The sequence below is a fragment of the Meles meles genome, chromosome 8 (assembly GCF_922984935.1).
Source record: "Meles meles chromosome 8, mMelMel3.1 paternal haplotype, whole genome shotgun sequence".
Taxonomy (NCBI): Eukaryota; Metazoa; Chordata; class Mammalia; order Carnivora; family Mustelidae; genus Meles; species Meles meles.
In genome coordinates, this window is record NC_060073.1 from 35,120,505 (window position 1) to 35,138,096 (window position 17,592).

Below are 17,592 nucleotides of genomic sequence, written 5' to 3' on the forward strand. Positions count from 1 at the left end.
CACAATCTCCCAAGAAAACATAATGACCAGCACTTACTTGGGAAACAGTCTCTGGATCCTCAAGTCTTGCCAGTCCCCTAGGAAAGTAGATGACAGTCAACTCATTTTTAACTTCTCTATGTTACAGGGAAAAGGCAGAGCCAAAGGAGAGAAAGAGAGGTAGTATCTCTCTGAATGTCTTCCTCCAAACTAAAGGAAATAAAATCATTGAAAAGGGAGGAAGGAAGAGCTGAACTATTTCTAAATCTTGACTTTGCTCAGCAAAGCACCTTGCTTTAATAAAAATGAAATCTTCACAAGTTATACATATTTAATTTACTGATTCAAAGATGAGTCAGAAAAGGAAAACAATAGTTGTGAACCTTTCAGTGGTAGAAAGAGATGTTTTCTAAAGTGTTCCCAAAGCCTTTCCGAGGTCAGACTCATCCTGAGGTTGCAATAACACAAAGGATTTGTATTCATAGATGTGGCTTGATGAGACCAGAGTAATCATAATTCTTGTGTAGTAGATGTCATTAATCAATAGGAGGGGATATAAAAAGTTGCACTCCTCCCTCCCTGTGCCAGGAAAGAGGATGGCAGTCCATTTCCGGATGTATGCCACAGCCAGCTGAGTGACTCATCCTGTGCCAAAATACCACAGGGACGTGAGGGGAAAAAGAAGAAATGAGGACTGTGACAGGCCAAGAAAGCAGTGGCCACCATAATCAATCTGAAATAAACCTTTTCTAATAGCTATAATTGTAAGGGTTTTGCTGAATCAGAGACCTTTTGTGTTAGAAGGGGCTTCCATCCAAACCCCTCCTTTCATAGATGAGCAAACTGAGTCCCAGGAGACGATATGACTGGTCTAAGGGTAGAATGCAAGTGAAGGGCTCAGCTTGGCACAGAGCCAAGATCTCTAGATCTTGGTCTTCTGAACTGTACTGCTTTTTATAACAATTTCCCTAACAGTGAAAACATCCCAACCAGCTGCCATCCTGAAACCATTCGTATGTTGGCTCTTAGAACTTAAACTATGGCCCCTATAGAAATCATGCTGTGTATGGTGATTGTCTAGGGATTTAATGGGACTAGAGCTGAGGGTGGAGGGTTGTGATGACAATTTCCAGATTAGCCTCAAAAAGTTACTTAACTCACAATCTACAGGAAGGACAGTTCTACAAATAAAATTTCCTTACAGTTGAACCTCTTTCATAACCTTTCTCTGGAAAAACGCAAAAGGCAGATGTATATATCATATCCTGCAAACGATGCCAACCACTCTTCCCAGAGCATCTTGGGAGACTGAGGCTCTAGCGGGACAAAGTATAGCAAAAGCAGCTGTGTGTCCCAGTAGCATTTCACCAGGAAAGGCATGCCTGCTACTTCCTAGTTGTCCTGGTAAGAGGCTGAAAGACAGGGGGCGCCTGGGTGGCTTAGTCAGTTGAGTCAGTTGAATGGCTCTTGGTTTCAGCTCAGGTCGTGATCTCAGGATCGGATCTGCTTAGCAGGGAGTCTGCTTGGAGGATTCTCTCTCTTCCTTTCCCTTTGCACCTCCCCCTCCTCACGTGTTCTCTCTCTCTAAAATGAATAAAAACAAACAAACAAACAAACAAAAACACCAAGGTAAAAGGGAAGTCTACCAAAAGGTAGAGCCTGGCTGTGCCAAATCTTCATTCAGATTTAGACTTCAACAATAAGTCTGGTTTTCCAAACCCAGGTGGTTTGCACTAAGATGGATTCTTTCATATAGTCCAACTTGTAAACAAAGGCTGACAGTTGTTATATGGTTACAGAGGGTTGGGTTTGATAGCATGATGATAATAAAAATGACAAATAGCTAAAGATTGTTTATCTATCATAAACTAGTCATATTATGCTAACTATTTTATATATATTATAAATAAGCTTTACAAAACCTTTTAGGTTGATGATATTATCTGCATTTTATAGAAGATGAAAATGAGGCTGAGGACAGTAAAACAACATATTTCTTCAACTTGGCTAATAAATAAGAGATAAAGGATTCCATCCCAGGACCATCTGACTCCAAAGTACAATCCTCTAAACATGTTGTAAAAAATAAATGAATACATGTATGCATACATAAATACATACATAAGTACATAAATTAAAAAAAATAAACATGCTGCAAAATAAAACCATCCGGGCCACATTGGATTTTGCCTCTAGCTATAATTAGCACTGAATACCAGCCAAATGCCAAGGCCTCCATTTGTCAGTGAGCTGGGATGGAGTAAGTCTAGAATGTAATAAATTTTCATTCATCAAATATATTCATCAAGTGACTTCTTGTAAGGAACATTGTGGAAGGTGCTAGAACAACAAGATAGACAAAGCCCTGGCCCTCATAACATTTCAGAACCATATAGTTGCTGGTCTTCCTCATCAGGACACTCAAAAAGAAACCCTAGATCATGTATTTTTTTCACAGCGATCATATGCCCTGAATTTTCCAGGCCAGTTTGTAATACAAAAACCTACTATTTTGTCAGAGCATCCAATCAATGTCTTAGCTTAGATCTTTGTCACCATTTCACCCACTAGTTTCTGAAAGAATCTTTTGGCCAGTGACTTCTCTTGCCCTTCTACTTTATCATATGCACTTCTCCCAAATTTATTCCCCTAGACTCATGCTCCTCATTATCCTGTATTTACAGATGAATAATCTGAGGCTTAGAGAGTTTAAGAAAATTGGCAAGAGTATCACAACCAAGAAGTCATGAAACATGATTCAGAGCCAGGTTCACCTGAATTTCAGTCCATGTTCTTCCTTGCCATCCGCTTCCCCATTTTGGAAGCAGAACCTGAACAGTCATAAAGGTATCAAGTCTTATCACATGGAGGAGCCGTGTGCATGAAGTAATCCATTTTTAGTTGAATAGAGGAAATGCATTTATAACTTTTTAAACAGGTTTACCATTTAGGGAAGGTGAGGCAAGCACCAAACTACAGAGTGGGAAGACAGAGGCTTCTTGAAACAAAAAAGAAGAAACACTGGATCAAATATTCTCAGAGAAGAGGGGACACAAGATGGCAGTTAACACCTGTCTCTGAAGAAACAGTGACCATGTTAACAATATGGTAGAGGTGTGTGTCAGAACTTTCCTACCTGGTAGCCTGTACAGAGAGTTTCTTTACCCGAGACCCATTATAGCTTCTGAAGTCAAAGCACTGAGTCTCGGAAATAGGCAAATGACTGCTAAGCACACACTGCTCTGTGGCTTACAATGTTTATATTTTTAATTTAACTGTAGTATTATTATTTGTGTTATGTCTTCCTGAGATTGAAAACTCTCTTTCACTCTTTCAGATCTCCATGTTGAGTAGCTTGCACATCGTGAATGGAAATCCTTATAAATATTTGTTCACTGATTTATTCACTAATCTCTTCACCAATCAGTCAACATATCGAGTCAGATTATGCTTTGAATAGAAATACAGAGGTGGCCTATCAGTGATTATACAATAATGTGCTCCACTTATTTAAAGATTTATGGCAATGTCATCCATATGAAACATAGCCACAAAGCAAACTTGGAAGAAGGAAGGTGTGGAAGAGAAAGAAAAATAACTCTCACAAAGGCCATGTACTTTTTGCATAGGATGAACTGAAGCCAACCTCAGGTCACCATAAAAGAGGCCTTCAGGATTTTAAACGTTTTCATGTAGTGCGGTAAAAAATTAGCTTTGGTATTTGTTTCCCAGATACATAAGTTTAATATCAGCAAATAAGAAGTAGGAGAAGGGTAAGTAGTACTGGAATACAGAGAGTCGAGAGCTAACAACCTATTAACTGCATAGGAGATAGAAAGAAGTAAAATTACTAAAAATAAACAAAAACAAAAACAAAAATACTCTATAAAATACCACTCAAACCTGAGGTCAGTTAGCATTGGTACAACTAGTTCTACTTCATTACGTAGTATCTGATAAGATTACACCTTTGTAGAGTAAATTTTAGGGTATCTAAGGACCGTAGTGATATGATTCAACCACTTCATTATTTAGATGGTAAAAAATAAGGGCAAAGAAATAAGTGTCACGTCTAACATCATTCAACTAGTTACCAAAATTCAATAAGCATTTGGCTCAAATATACTACATGTTAATATATATGTTATATATAGAGACACAGACACACAAATTTTAAATAAATAAAATTCCATCTTTGCCCTCTAAGAGCTCATTTGTTCAACTGAGCACTGATACTACTATGCAATCCCCTGGCTAACACTTCTCTGTTTCAGCATGGATAGAGTAGGGATTGATGCCATAGTAAGGAAAATATTATGAAGATAGGAAAGGGATCATGACAATATCAACAAAGTCTAAATTCCTTGCAAAACCAATGTGATCAACAGCTGTAGCATTTCACTAATCCAGGCTAATAATTCTAGCCTAGTAGAAGATGGGGTTAGTGGGGTTAATATGTTTTTTGTGTATTTAGTGATCCTTTACTCACTCCACATGACCATTAGTGCTTTTAAAGTGCTCACAACCACACATTCAATAATCTACTTTGTAATTTTGCTGGGAATTAATACGACATTATTTAACTTATACTTTCTAGAATTTATTTCTTTTCTCCATAGAGAGCTAACTCAAGATTTGAATATGAGGGATTCATGAAGCCAACAGAGTTGAAGGGGGCAACTCATGGCAAAAGTGGAAAGGTACTGTCATCAGTTGCCAGCAGGGGGCAGCAAATAGCAGTTGAGGATTGGCGTTTAAGATGTACACTTCAGTGAAGGGTACAGATTTGGGGTACCCACCACTATAGTTATCTTGCAGAGAATGAGATGGGAAAAAATAAGTAAACTGAAAGTCAGAGTTCCAGGTTGTATGCAAAGGTCATTAGGTAGTGGTATAACCAGAAATGTATAAATATGTTTATTACAGTTTAAGAATGTATAGAGGTGTGGCCAACACTTTTGAAACATTGTCACTAAAAGCAGGCTTTGGGGGTTCCTGGATGGCTCTATCAGTTGAGCATCTGACTCTTGGTTTCTGCTCAAGTTCTGATCTCAGGGTTGTGAGATCAAGCTGCCCATCGGGCTGTGTACTCAGGTAGAATCTGCTTAAGAGTCTCTCTCCTTCTCCTTCTGCTTTTCCCACTCATTCTCCACTCTCTCTTCCTCTCTCTCTCTTTCTCTGTCTCAAACAGATAAATCATAAATAAATAAATAAATAAATGCAGTTAGGCTTCATATAAAGGTTAACAGATATGAAGTACTGAATTTCTGTTATCCAGAAAACTCACTTTTTCTGGAACATGCCAATTTCCAAGGTTACTATTTAAGTGAGGTCTAACCGAACTATCTACAGGTGTGTATGCAAGTGTGTGTGTACCTGTGTAGTAGGTGGAGAAAGGAGAGGAAGGGAAAGAAAGGAGGAACTAATTAAAAGTGAGAGAGAGAGAGAGAGAAGAGAATCCACCCCAAACTTATTCTCCAAGTTTTCCCATAGACTCCTTAAAAATAAGTTCTTCTTAACCTAAAGGTGTCCACACTTCATCTGAGCTCTAAGTTGAATATCTTTTAAAAAAGGTTTATATGAATCCATTCAGCTCCTTTTTCAGTTACACTGGGATGAATAAAGCAAAAATTTTCTATTCTATAAAAAGCCTGCGATGATTTTTTATTTCTCTCTACTCCTCTAACTTAACAAATAATCAAAGCTAGAAAGTTCAAGGTTGGCAGGATTTTAGCTCTCTTGGAAGAAGGAAATCCATGCCAAATATTCAGGAAAACAATGGTTAAGTATTTTTAAAAGGATAGAGCTTGAAATTATAGGTCTCCACGTGGGTAAAACACTTCCTTTAGTGTTGTGGGATCTTTTGTAAAGTCAGCTCTGCTGAGGTGTTCCACAGTTAGGGTGTCAGCTCTTCCACTAAGGCCAAGGTGCTACTAAAAGGATGGAGATATTAAAAACAAATAATTTTAGGGAGGGTTGTCCGTTGTGGATTCACTGTGATAAATTTTCTACACTTGGTTTCCTGAAATTATGAAAGCAGAAGCCTCTTGGTCATTAAAGATTTAGGGAGTTGTGGGAAAGGAGCAGAGGTGAATGGGAATTTGAAGTTGTTCAAAATAAATCCTCAACATGCCCTTCTGCCTTCTGCCCTTCTTTTCTACTGCTTGCTATGTGCTCTATATTGTAACCACAATCCTATTTCTTCCCAGACTATCACAAGCCTCCCTGCCTCCCTGATTTGTTCTCACCCCCAGCATACTCACCGTATTCTATCCAATGAACTCCAAAACCCCCATTTATATTTCAAAGGCCAGAATTTCTTGTTTTTTTCAAGTAGAAATAATCACAGAATTCTAACAGAATTCTGAACTTCTCTCTATAACACCTTTCCTAGGTTATTGTAATAGTCTATACATTGTCTCCCCAGTTAACTGTGACCTCTTTGATAACAGGGACTCTCGCCTTAGATTACAGGGATTCATGAGAATCTGTATCATCAGCATTGTGTCATGTGGTGTGGCACATAGGAAGCACTTTTGAAATTAATGAATAAGTGACATCCTATTATTTATTTCATATAGATATACCACAATGAACACTTTAGCAACTAATGATTCTCAATATTGGTAAGATTGTGTATTTTTAGTATAAAGAGAATTACTCAAATATTTTGAGCGGTAATACTCAAGTATTATTGTCTTGAGATGTTGGATAACATCCCAAAGAAAATTCTGTTGTGCTATTCCAAGTTGTGTATTCCAGTAATTAGAAAACCAAGGTGACCACATGCAGCCAAGATAGAAAACTGAGCCATGTATGAGGAGCATCACCAGAGAAATAAGATAGAAACTACTCTGTGGAGATGATCTCAAATCTATATCCATCTAATAAGATGAAGTTCTTGTGTCACTTCAAACTCCCTCTCCCTAGTTGAATTGACCATTTCCCTTCCACGCCATACATACTTCCCTCTATATTTGCACCTTCAACACTTCACTGCACTTGCCAGTTTGCCTCTCTGCTTCCTCTTCTAAACTAAATCTAGCCCATACTAGGAGAGCAATAAATGATTAACAAAAGTACAAATGAAGGACTAGAGAAGAATTTGGGAAGGGGAGCAGTGCCTTCCATATTCTTCTCCCAATTAGGGATCTAGGAAAAGATTTTTAGCATTGTCTTTGAACAAATGGACAGCGAATGGAATTCTGGCAAACACCTTGAATATTTGTTGGCAAAGCTTTAAAATTCACCAGTAGGACTCGATCTGCCTGGAAATTCTTTCATGTACAATAGGTATGTTAATAAAAATGTAGGATTATCCAAAACAAACTATGCAAGAGTCGAGTAGGATGATGGAGTGTTTCATGATGAAGTGTGAATTTGGGAAAGCAATTCACGGCTCTAAGACATAATATTCCCTTGTAATAAGAGAGAGCTAATGATAGCGTCTTTTCATCAAGTTTGTTATGAATTAATGGAGATAATCCATGTAAAGCCAATGGCACAGTACCTGTAATACAGTGAGCACTCAAGTGTTAGCTACTCTTATTAATGACAACAACAATAATAATAAACCTCAGCTCCGAGAATGCCTCTAACAACTGATCTGTCCTACAGAATGAGGAGCAAATGTTTTAATTTGGTATTCCTCGAGAAACTAATTCCAATTTTCAACATAGCCTATTATTCTGGGATCTGCTTGGACTTAAGCAGCCTGCTCTCTTTGTCCTTATTTTTTTTTCCATTGACAAGAACCTGAGTTCATTGACATGAACCAGGAGATTGAGACAGACCAAGGAGTTTCACAAGTCCTTTATTTTCCACCAAATGTGATTCTAAGTGCCACTCTGTCTAATACATCCCACTGAGAGAAGGTGAGAATCTTTTCTAGCCAGTGTTGCTCACTTGGGTAGTGGTGGGAGAACAGTAAAAAAGACACATAGAGGTTTTGTAGGCAGCTTAGAGCTGAGTCACTCTAGAAAGACCTCTCCAGCAAAATAGAGGGTATTTTTTACCCCTTTCAGAACTTTTCTGTGGGATATGAACTGTTGCCCATAAATTGAATTTGGTTCTCAATGACTATCACCTCCTATAGTGAAATTTTATTACAATTTCTTTTTAACTTACTTGCCTCCTATAGTTTGCATTCAAGGAAACTATCTTACTTGATCTATTTAAAGAAATGTGCACACTGAAAAGAGCCTAAATGGGTACCGGGTAACTCAGTCAGTTAAGTGTCTGCTTTCAGCTAGGATCACGATCCCAGGGTCCTGCAATTGAGCCCAGCATTGGTCTCCCTACTCAGCGGAGATCCTGCTTCTCCCTCTCCCTCTGCTGCTCCTCCTCCTTGTGCACACACACACTCTCCCTCTCTCTCAAATAAATAAATATAATTTTTTTTTAAAAAAAAAGATCCTAAACAAAGGACCCTCAAGTGGGGAAATGTAATATACTATATGCTCTCCATTAGTGTAGTTATAAGCATATCAAATAGAAAAAGACATAGCAACCACAGTCTGTCTTGTTGAATGTATCAGTTAAGATGGTATTCAGTTGCATGTAACAAAGACAGGATTATAGCCGTCTAAACAAGTAGGACTTTGTTTCTCTTTTGTAATATGAAGTAGGAGGCAGGTAGCATAATACCCATGTGGCTCTTCAAGGATCTTATCAAAAGTCAAGCTCATCTAGCATCTTCCTCTACCATCCATAGCGTATGGCTTTGGTCATTGTTGAACAAGATGGCTCTCCCCCCAGACATTGCTCCCTTACTCAATGCAGAAGCAGGGAAGGATTGAGAAGTGAAGGCAAAAGTTACTTGCCAGAGGAAATGGTTTCTTTTTGTCAGGAATATAATTGATTGCCCAGAAGCCTCCCCACCTCCACTAGAATTTTGCTTGAATTCCAAGGCCATGTAGAATTGTCTAGCTGCAACAGATTAGGGGAGGTGAATATTTTTAAATGAGCAAGTGGACACTTTTTACCAAAACAGTTCTAGTGGTAAAGCAGAAGGAAGAAGGGGAATAGTAAAATTAGGTGGGCAGCTCATAGTAGCAGACATACTTAGGATCAATAATAATCCATTTGTTCCTGAAGGAAGAGAAAATTGTTAGAATGTGAAGTGTTGCTTGTGAAGTTTCCCGGGATCTCTAATAACACCAACCCTCTCTTCATGATAGGATATCTCAGTGATGCTTTCCTCTTATCTCAACATTCACATGACTGCCCCTCTCCTCTTAGGGAGGCTTTTTTCCCTCCCATGTTCCACTGAAACTTCTCTCATGCTTTATGAGCCAAATCAAAAATGACTGGAAAGACTCCTACAAACACCGCACCCCTCTCCATTCACAGTGTCAGTCAATATAAAGTTTCTTATCCCCTCCACTCAATCCAGAAGAATATGCTAACAGGTTAGCTGTATTTACCTTTTATTATAATGTGTTATTGATAATTAACTAATTATTAATAATTTATATTTATCGAATGTGATGTTCCAGTGCTGTGTGCTTCATATCCATTACTTTATCTTCACAGCAACCCCTGCAGTAGTTTATTATATCTCCATTTTACTGATGAGTGGGGACCAGAGTTTTGAACCAAGTCACACTGACCAGTGTCTGAGCTCTTCATCACTATGCAATTCATAAATTTCTCTTCTCAGAAATTATCTTTTTTGAAGATCCAAGCTACTTAAATTTGAATTTCTTTACTATATCCTTCATAGTATTGAGCTTTGTTCACTATAGGGGCTTAACATTTCATTTTACAAATAAAGTGAGAATGAGGATAGTTACCAGTCACAGAGCCTGGGAAAGAACTGTTTCCCCCCTACTCCAAGTCTACTGGTCTGTATATGACACCATAATATACTATCCCATCTTTCAACAGATATTTATTGGGCACCCGTCACAGGCCGGGCAGCTTCTGCATTTTGGCTATGTTGAAGGTGCTAGCCTTAAGGATTACAATCTTGTTCACTGGGAGGAAATCACAATCCTAGAAAAGATAAGATGAAATGTTTTTGTCTTTCAGCTTGAGGTTGTATGAAACTGTTGTTAGTTGTGGGTCCAAGGGAATGCTAGGATGAAATCCATCAACTCTGAAGTTATTTATCATTCTGCTGGTTTTTCTGCCCCCAGTTTCTTCTCTGCTCCCGACAGACCATTTCCGATGTCATAACAGCAAAGCAGCTCTACAAAAGACATATGTTTGGAAATCCTCCATTTTCACTCTCCTGAGCTCTGAGTCACACCACCTCTCCCACCAGCCTCAAGATAAGTCTATCAGAGGACCTCACAAGACTTTTAGTATGTCAGAATTGTCATTATTTGCTATGCAATTCTTTTCTAGGCTTTGCAGTCTTTGAAACTATTTACAAAAAGAACTTCAGATAACTCAAGCTTTTATCCCAATAAAAAAGTAAAAAAAAGCCTTTGCTCCTTGCCTTTGGGTGAGCCAAGCCCTCCAACATCTCTGACATCCCAGAGCACCCCAACTGAGTGTAGTTTGCATTGAACTCTATCTGTAAAACAAAACAAAAAGCAAAACAAAACAAACAAAACAATAACCTCTTTGCAAGGGATCTTCCTGACGTTGAAGTAAACGTTGAGGTTATCTATCTCTTCAGATCTGAAGTAATTGTCCAGGCACATACAGATATCATTAGTGGGAAGAAGGGAGGAGGAGAAAGACATCCGTGGCCAGTGGTTGCTTATGGCCCCCATCAAAACTGCTCCAAAGAAAATCAAATAAACTGGACAGTCTGGTACATCATGATGAAGATGGACTCCAAAGCTCCTTTTGTAGCCATTACATAAGTGATAAAAATATATTTCCTACCTCCACAACATGGAAAACTCTTACTTCTTCTTTTTCCTGGTCCTTTTTTTAGAGAAGCTGAGGTGATAAAAATGCTCCTTGATGCAGAAGTTTTAAATTATACATGCTTTTAGAAATGCGTTTTAACATAAATTCTTTTCTTTGAGTCTTCACCTCCACTTCTGAGAATACAGGGGTGTCTATGCGAGGCCAACGAAGATGACTTCTTTCAAAAGACCTGGTTTGATTTGGCACTCACTCTGAGGGAAAGAAGAAATAAGATGTCTAAAGCGGAAAGGCCATGTGTACCTAAGCGAGTCCACTTACTTACCTATAGGAGATGCCTTCAGTGCTCCTCTTCAGATCTCCTTGACCTGCCCTTCACTGCAGCTACAGCTGTAGTGGATAATTTCCAGAGAGCTGAGAATCACCTCTCTCTACTAGCATCCTTTGGCCTCAGCTCTGCCTAGAAGGCTTCTCTGAAGGAGTAAGAGTCCATTCAATTGGAAGTACAGCCTAGAAATACAGGGAGTTGCTCCGGAGGTAATAATCAATGAAGGCAGGATCTGGTGGGCAAATTCATGCATCAGTCTCTTTCCCTCAGATGGATGGCCCTGAGGGACATTCTCCTACCTCTCAGCTGCCCCAACCTATCTCAATTGTTTATCCTGACTTTGGTCTTTCCTTCTTCCCTGTCTTGCTCTCCCAGATTCTTCATTCCTACTTCCTGGGGCCATCTCCCAGGCTCACAAGTCCCTGTCTGAAGCTCTTGTAAGCCTAGAAAAATTTTTTGATTAATTTTTCAGTGATCATGTTGACAGCACTTGAAAGCAGACTATAGGCAATGTCATATTTAAAACAACTAGTCTAGTGTAACAAAGGATTATGTAAAATTTGTGAGCATAAAGATTGCATACACTAAGCCTCCCTGGCTCCTTTCTACTCTCACTCAACATAGACCTTTTGCCATGCAGAATGTTCTGCAATTTGGTAGTCAAGCAATAACAAAATCAAGTATCCTGAAATCTAACTATATCCCATAGTATAGGCATGTCCTAGACTATTGAGGTACTTGTAATTTCAATAAGAAAATGCAGTAGGCCTCACTTTGCCTCACTTTGCCCAAAATATTATATTTTAGGACTTCATTTTGGCTGTAGCCTGACAGCATGCAACAGCAGGCCGGTTAAATGAAGTTCAGCAGAGCATTGATAATTATCCTTATCTGGTCTGGTTTGGCACAGTACAGAAATGTTATGATTATCTTACTTGTCTTATGTTGCTGAGTCAGAATAAATCGAAAATCAAATAAATGAAAACTGTGTCACTAAGGTTTTTGCTTTTCCCCAGCTAATCCCTTCCCCCCAGGTTGACCTGTGAATGACACTCCATAACATTTAACACAACAAATTTTGAGGATTTTTATTTAATTCTCTTATATAACTAGATGAATGTTGAGGTAAAACATGGCTCATATGGAGTTGGTGCTTAATAAATACGTGTTGAATAATAAATCAATCCATTAAATATTCAATAAACCAATATAAAATGAGAGAATCCTCTTAATCGAAGACTTAGGAAATCCCAACCAAGTTCTAAACGACAAAAGGAGTCAAAACTGCTATTAGCTATGCATTTCTCCTCTTTGGAGTTGGAAGCAAAGTCCCTAGAACTGGTGATGTTTCTCAGTTAAAGCCACATTTCCTTCTGTCCTGAGCTGCAAATGTGTGTTCTCTTCAAGTCACAGAGTCTGCTCCCAGGCTGCTGAGTGATCCCATCCCTGGCCCTCGGAGCCTGTCTGTCTGGGACCAAGAGTTAAGTTATATGAAGCCAATTGGCAATCCATTCCACTACCAGCATGAACAGCTTTATCATGTCAAAATGGTTCCTCTGCTTATTTCTTCTGAAAATTTATTTCCTTAGGATTTTGCCAGTCTGGCCAAATTTGCTGAGCTGGGAAATGCTTGGAAAAGACTGTAAGGAATGTTTAAACTCTGCCAGTGTTTTGTTTCCACTTAGAGAATCAAGCAGTACACCCCAAAGTGCAGTGTGTTCATGAGCATCTTGTAGCCACATTGTAATGTCTGCTCTTATAACCAAGCTACTGAATCCCAAGGAGGAGTGCAAAGGCCAAACGACTCACAAATCATGACGTTTCATTTTCTTGCTATTATTTACTGTTAGCCATAGTTCAGAGCTGAATGAACTTTGAGTGGTTTATTTCATTTAACCTTCACAATGATCCTATAAATTCATTCTTTTCTTGTTATATCTCTTAGGAAACCCAGGCTGACCAAAATTCAGGGATCTGATCAAAGTAATATAGTTAGAAAGATAAAGTCACAACTAAGTCAAGTTTTAAATATTATGTATAATTGTGAAAATATCACCAAAACAACAACAAAAACCAAAAATCTCTTGGCCAAGCAAAACTGAGCTTATTGCTTACTGATGTGAGAACTCACTACCTCAACAAAGACAAAATAATGTCTCAAGGGAGAAGGACAAAGCTAGGATATGTATGAGTTTTGGAGGTCTGGTTTAAAGTGGGTCTTTTGATTTGATTATGGATTATTACACAATACTTTAAAAGGATTGGTGGATATAGCCAAGTGAAGATTTTGAGGTAGGGGTTTCAAGAGCCATGGAGAATAAATAATTATTTCATGGTATTTTTTTAAAAAGTAAGCAATTTTAAATGTGTTTTAAAGAAGTGTCTAGAAAGAGGAGTTATTTTTTGGAACCTTAACTTCTTGGGCAAAAGTTTTCCGGTGTAGTAAAATCATGTTGAAGAAGACATTAGAAGGAAAAAGTCATGTTATTGTGGAATAATGTGCGAGTGTTTTTAGTTTTCATCAATATCAGTCAATGGGTCTTGACTTATTATTTGGAAAATATGGTTACATGACTTATACCTCAAAGTATCAAAGAATATGTGAAAATGAAATTTTTCCAGGCTAAAGTATCCTCCAAATGAAATATAAACTGTGAAAACTCCAAATCCTCCTCCAAATGAAAACTATCTGCTTGTGATTAGAATCTATTTCAATACCTTCCAAGTTCACACCTACTGTTCTGCCTAAACTTATCTACAAACCTTCAGAATGAGGATCTTTCAAAAGAGGAAAATGTTACCTAGCTCTAGAGACTGGAAAGGTTTAGACTCCTGAGGGAGAAAAAAGAATCCATTATATTCATTCAACCTACTATATTCCCTAAGGATTTCCAGCCCCTAAAACTGTGTCTGCCATTTAAGATGTTCTCAAATAAAGATTTCCTGAATTAATGTTGAATGAACAGTAAGTAATAATAATAATAGTAGTAATAATAATAATAAAAGTTAATATTGATATTTAATGAATACTTACTTCGTACCTGGTATCAAGCTAAGCATTGATATGGATTATTACATTTACTCCACCCAGACACCCCAAGAAATGGGTACTATTTAATTTCTATTTTCCAGAGGACAAAGCTGAGTTGAAGACAAAGTTAAAACACCCAAAGCCCATGAACAAAGAGGCAGAGCCTTGATTGGAGCTTAAATATACCTAACAGTAGAGCTAAGAATGCTGAGCCCAACATCTTATTTGCCATGTTATGAAAAAGAAAGAGCAAAAGAATATTAGATTATGAGTTGGGAAGAAGAAAATTATAGCGTGGAAACCTTGATTCTAGGATTTCTACAAGTGTTTGGAGTGTGTGTAAATTCCCAGCCTTGCTGTTTCTATCATGACAAGTTTGTTTTTTTTTTTTTTTGTTTTTAAGTTTCCTTCACACTTTGTACACACTTTTATTGTTATAACAAACATCACAATGCAAGGCAATTCCTCCTTTCATGGGGTCTTTCCTGCTGACCCATAAACTCTTTGAGGAAAGGAATCTTATCTTTGTTTCCGTGGGACCAGGTATAATGTTGGGAACAGATGTGAAACTCAATCAACACATCTATTGAAGAAATAGTATGTGACTTTGTCATATTAAATAGCAACAAACACTTTAAATGTAAAGGCCTCGGGTTTGTCTATTTGTCGGGCTTTGAAAGAGTCAAATCAGTAATACCTTAACTCTTCCCCACCCAAATTTTGAACAGATTGAAAAATAAGAGAGAGTAATAAATTAAACAGTCACTGAAATATCATCCTTATAACTGAATCCTTATTAATATAATTAAAAATATTATCCTTATAATCAGTTTATAATAAAACTGATTTTTGGAGAATGTAGCTTATATCTGTTGCTGAGTGGGTTTCTTCATCCTAAACTCCAAAATTAGCAGACATCTATGAAGTCAGATAGTCCCAGAAAGCTGTGACCTTCTGCACGTAAGAACAGAGTCCTTTTCATTAAATACATGTTCTCTGCAAGCAAGTGGGTTCCTCGGAAGAAAAAGGAGAGAAAGGGACTGAATTATTCAAACACAGCCATGGGGTGCAGTCTCTCCTCTACCCAGAGAAGGAGTCAGTGAGAGGCAGGAGGATTGTGCTAGTGAAGCAATATTCACACATAAGAAAACATAAGGAAAGTGTATCTGTGGTTTTCCCAGCTGTATTTGGAGGCAACAAAGATAGAGGGCATCTTGAGACTAGAATAAACTGTGCAACTACTCCAATACACTATCAGAGAGGGGGACACGTTTCTGAAGGAAAAATAAAAAAAGAAAGGGAAAGAAATAGCTACTAAGAGTTTGAGGAGGAAAGATAATGACAATAAAGGGAGCCTACAGGAACAAGGAAGGGCTCTTTCACCGACAGAAGACCTACATTATTTTCCTGATAAAACTGATTTTTATTGGTGCAGCTTCCATGAGACTGACAGTAAAAGGCTCCTCTTCCAAATTTTATATAACATTCCTAGAGGATACCAGATCTGTTCTATCAAGGCTATACTATCCCAGGCTTAGAGATGGCTTCTTACTTATCCTCAGGGTCAATGCTGAAGGGATATGAGAAGCAATCAATCCATCAATCAGTCTATCGTTTACAAGCCCAACTTTGCTTGCGATACAAATGATCACAGACTAGCCTAGAGCTGCTCTTTTCTCACAGGTGATGCTTTACAAAAAGTCTGACCACCATGGGAGAGGAATCCCCTGTGTTTTCACAGCAGTGGCTTCAGTTTGGGAAAAGCACTGGTACCATTTACGGGCATTTCAGCAAATAATTGAGTGAAGAAGAAAAAGCAATTTTATTTTTAAGTTAGAAAATCCTAAAACCAGCATCACAGGGAGACTTAGAATTCAACTGTTTCCCTTACTGGAAACCATCTCTTAAATAATGCAAAAAGAAAGCTGCATGTACATCTTCAAAGAGTGTGTGTTATGAAAAGGCAAGAAAGCAGGCCGACCAGATCCCGGAAAATCCCAGTGCTGCTCTGGGAGGTGCCCGGGCCGTCAGTGTGGGCTCTGCCTAGGCAGAAGTTTGTGCAAATAAGAGGCTCCCAGTGCTCAGGCCTGGAAGTGAAAGGATTAACTTAAGCATTCTTATCACCTCAAGGTGCCAGAGATGCCTGGGCTAAGAACCAGATTCTGAAGATAACAGCTTTTGTTCTTGGGGCTAGTTTCTAGGCCCAGAGACTGGATATAATACTTTGAGAAGAGAAATATATAAGAAGTCATCATAGAGAGGGGGATAAAAGGAATTGGATTTGGAGAGCTCAAGATCTAAGGCCTAAATCTTCACTATCTGTATGACTGTGGGCAAACCCCTTAATGTCTATGGGCCTCAGTTTACAAATCCATGAAATGGGAATACCAGTTCCTGCTATGCAGCTTTAATGAGATGAACCAGGGGCATAACTATGTGGCTGCACTATGCAAACTGGAAAGTGAATTAAGACTGTCAGGTTAATAGGGCAACTGCCCAGGAAACCAAATAAAGCCAGGCCTGCCTTTGACCATAGGTAATAGCTGCTGAGCTTTGATTTTGTTCTTCTTCCCTTTCTACTCTTGAGACCTTACTACTTTTCTGGGCATTTCTATACTGCCCTTCTTTCAGGATCTCTAGTTACTACAGTTTCCTGGGGATTTGCTCTAAGTGACAGCATCTTAATTAACTGAGTACCTTTCCTTCTTTCTTTTCTTTCCTACTCAAAGTTTACTACTTTGTCTTCCCATTTGCTCAAAACTTTTGTTTTCTGTTAGGAAGGGGAAAGAAATGACTTACACTGACCAAATTACTCACTAAAGAGGCACGTTAGGGGTGCCTGGGTGGCTCAGTCCATTGAGTGTCTGCTTTCAGCTCAGGTCGTGATCTCAGGGTCCTGGGATGGAGCCCCACATAGGGCTCCCTGCTCAGCGGGGAGCCGGCTTCTCTCTCTCCCTCTGCCTGCTGCTCTCCCTGCTTGTGCTCTCTCTCTTTCTCTCTCTCTCAAATAAATAAATAAAACCTTTGGGGGGAAAAATGAGGCACATTTTACATATGATCTAATACAAGGGTTCTCAAAGTGCCATCCCTGGACCAGCAATATCAGCACTTCCTGGACTTCCTGGGAACTTGTAAGAAATAGAAATTATCAGCCCCTATTCCTGACCTGAAAAAAACAAAAACTCCAGGATGGGGTCAGCAGCCTATATTTTTAACAAGTCTTCTAGGTGATCCGTGAACCCTCAAATTGGAAAAACATTGATCTAACGCAATTGTCCTAACAAGCCAGCCAGAGAAGCATCATTAGCATTATATGGGTAAGGAAATTGGGCTTGAGAAGTTATGACACTTGCCTGAGGTCACACTGATGCTTATAAATAGCCAGACTGGGATTCAGATTCAAACTAGCCCTGCCACAGAGGCTGGCTCA